Raw genomic sequence first — 2,908 nt, 5'->3', positions numbered from 1 at the left:
AATTTATTTGATAGACGTTAGCTTCTGATTGTGTTATTAAATAAATAAATTAAAAATTATTATGAAAATAGCCAAATGATACAATAAGCATTTGTTTTAAATATTTTTCAATTGTATAAAGAAATCGTCTTACATATGTTACAGCATACATTTTGTTAATGAGAAATTAATCTTTTTTATTTACTGAAAGTATTATTAATTTAAAAGGCTAAGTATAATAACTGCAAAATTTAAACTGACATACTCGTATTTTACCACAAATTATTATTACATTAATATTACATGTAGTTCAAAAACCTCTAATAATAAAAAAATCACTAGGGAGTCGTAATAAATTTACATTACCTAAAGTACAATAAATGTTCAGGCTACACGTACGACTAAGATACACATAGAATTGTAAGAAAGAAAAATTAAACTGAAATATTTTGCTGAATAACTTATTGACAAATTTTGTTTCTGAACTGGAGAGTCGATTGTTATTTTATAAAATTGGTTTATTTTATAAAATTACAAGCATAGTTTATAAATTTAAGACAAATTACATATAAGCAAAATATATCAAATATATTAAATATATCAAATATATTTTATAAATTTCAAAAATGAAACTTAATCTTTCTCATAAAGCGTCAATTTATAAACGTATTTATAATTTTGTAAAAATAGAACGAATTATTACATGTGAGAGATACATTAATTTCTGTGTTTATTATAAATTGTTTCAATTACCAAAGTCAAGATTGCCTTTCGTGGTGCCTGGTTGTCGTGCTACATGATTGCCGCTAGCATCATTCACCTTTGGATAAACCTATAAAATTTATAACTATTTACATGTGAAACAAGTTGTCTGGCTATTGTTTGCATTTGTTCTACTAAAACGCAACTCGTCAAAGTTAAAATTAGTTATATGCACATATATAATTGTATTAACAATAAAACTGTCACCTTTTTCTCTACTTTTTTCTTTCTGTGATTGGCTTTCTCCAGCTATCTTATACTCTTCTTTCCCACTTGGTGATTTGTTCAGATGTGTATTATTAATATGGTGTTGTAAATTCGTTAATTGAATATCAAGATCCGTTTTTTCAGAGCAAATTTGACATAGCACTTGAAAATCTCCACTGATGTCACAGTATTTCCAGGCCCAATCACTGTCGTTATGGTCATAATAACATGAATTATACATTTCTTCATGGTACGTGAATATATGCTGAAGTAACGAGTCTTCTAGAAACGGTTCAGTATGCAAATTTTCGCAGAGAAAACATTGTAATTTCTTTTCGTCATAATACTTGAAAAGTTTCCACGGAAATCTTTTGTTTTTTTTTCGTATAAAGTAGCTTCGTTATGATGTTTTTCTAAATGTTGATGAAACTTTTTAGTGTCGACATAATATCCTTGAAAATTGTTGCAAAATTTGCATTTTGCTCTAAAATAATGAGGCCTGTGTAATGTGTAATTGTGCAATAGTTCTTCCTTATTTGTGACATTAGTTGCATCATCTATTGCGCCCGTTTGCATATTTTCCAATTCGTTCTTATGCTTGCTTAATAAATGGTGTAATAATGTTGATGCAATTTGAAGACGTATAAATGTATTACAATTCTTCAGTTTGCACTTCGCATCAAAAGAATCAATTTGTTTCATATGTTCCTCCTTAGTTCTGCTCGCTTCATAATATGCAACTTCTTCTACAGGATGTGATTGTATGTGATCGTCAAAATCTTCTTGCAAAACATGCTTTTCACAAATGTCACATTTTATGAATGTTGAGTTGTAATATATATCCTGTTTAGTTTTTTCTAAGTTTTTGTTTGCTTCATCGATAAAATAAATTTTATGTTTGCTTGAACGTAAGTGTGTTAAAAAAGTTGAATCGTTGATGTAGATAAAACTATCTCCGCACTTCCTGCACTTTGCTTGAAATTTCTCTTCGCTAATTCTTTTAAAATAATCCCACACATTGTCTTTAGTTATGTCCACTTTTGACATTGTGTCTGTTTCAACTGACTAGACGCAGCTAACTGAATACGAGTCTTACATACAGGAGCCTTTATACCGTGAACTGTTCCACAGAAGAAAATAAAGGAAGAAACATGATATAGTTTTTCTTTTCAACGTAAATATTGATACGTCGGTCAAGCCAATTCAACAGATATCAAGTGACGCGGTGACATCTCACGGCTCTTTTGCATACCAGTGGCACTCTGTATAAAACATGTTACAACTAATCCTTTAAACAAATAATGTTTAAAGTAATATTAAACATTTAAATATTTGTATCTTAAGTAATTATTATATCAAAGAAATACTTGTGTGCCGAATTTATTGATATTGTGATAAATGCAACTGATACACTCAGAAAAAAGAAAAATAGCAGTCATCATTATTTATATTAAAAATTGAAAAAGAAATAGAGATCAAGAACTGATGCAGAATCCAATTGCTTTAAAATCTTCTGTATTATGTGATATCATAAACGTTTCGTGTTTGATATTCAAACATTCTCAGTACATATTTTTTAAATTTATGTTACAAAATTGAAATGTTAGAATTAAAATAGTATCGCAATTAAAGGTGTGCATATTATTTGTATGAGAATTATAAATTAACGATGTTTGGCTATATATTGAAATATCTGAACTTATCTCAACATTATTTGCATTGCTTTTTGGCAGCAAGAATATTTCTATACATGTTCTAACTATATGGTTGGTTATTTTTGGCAACATTATACGTATAAGGTTATTACATTGCTAACATTATACTAACAATTTCTATAAAAATGAGTATTGCAATTATAATTATATTAGAATGCAGTTACTATCCAAATATTACACACTTTTGTTTCAGTGTATGTATGTTGATTGTAGAAATATGAAAGTACACCTTTATATGTATCTAT

General features: G+C 28.0%; 1 long non-coding RNA gene across 1 annotated transcript; it reads right to left on the bottom strand.

Annotated features, from left to right (window-relative positions):
• Positions 1 to 229: 229 nt before the first annotated feature.
• LOC136997671 (uncharacterized) lies at positions 230 to 2,430 on the bottom strand. The gene is made up of 2 exons (XR_010888316.1): positions 949 to 2,430; positions 230 to 811 (listed from the first exon to the last, which is right to left on the bottom strand). It is a non-coding gene; the product is annotated as an uncharacterized lncRNA (long non-coding RNA).
• Positions 2,431 to 2,908: the final 478 nt, after the last annotated feature.

The sequence above is a fragment of the Linepithema humile genome, chromosome 2 (assembly GCF_040581485.1).
Source record: "Linepithema humile isolate Giens D197 chromosome 2, Lhum_UNIL_v1.0, whole genome shotgun sequence".
Taxonomy (NCBI): Eukaryota; Metazoa; Arthropoda; class Insecta; order Hymenoptera; family Formicidae; genus Linepithema; species Linepithema humile.
This window is presented reverse-complemented; position numbering and strand designations above follow the sequence as displayed.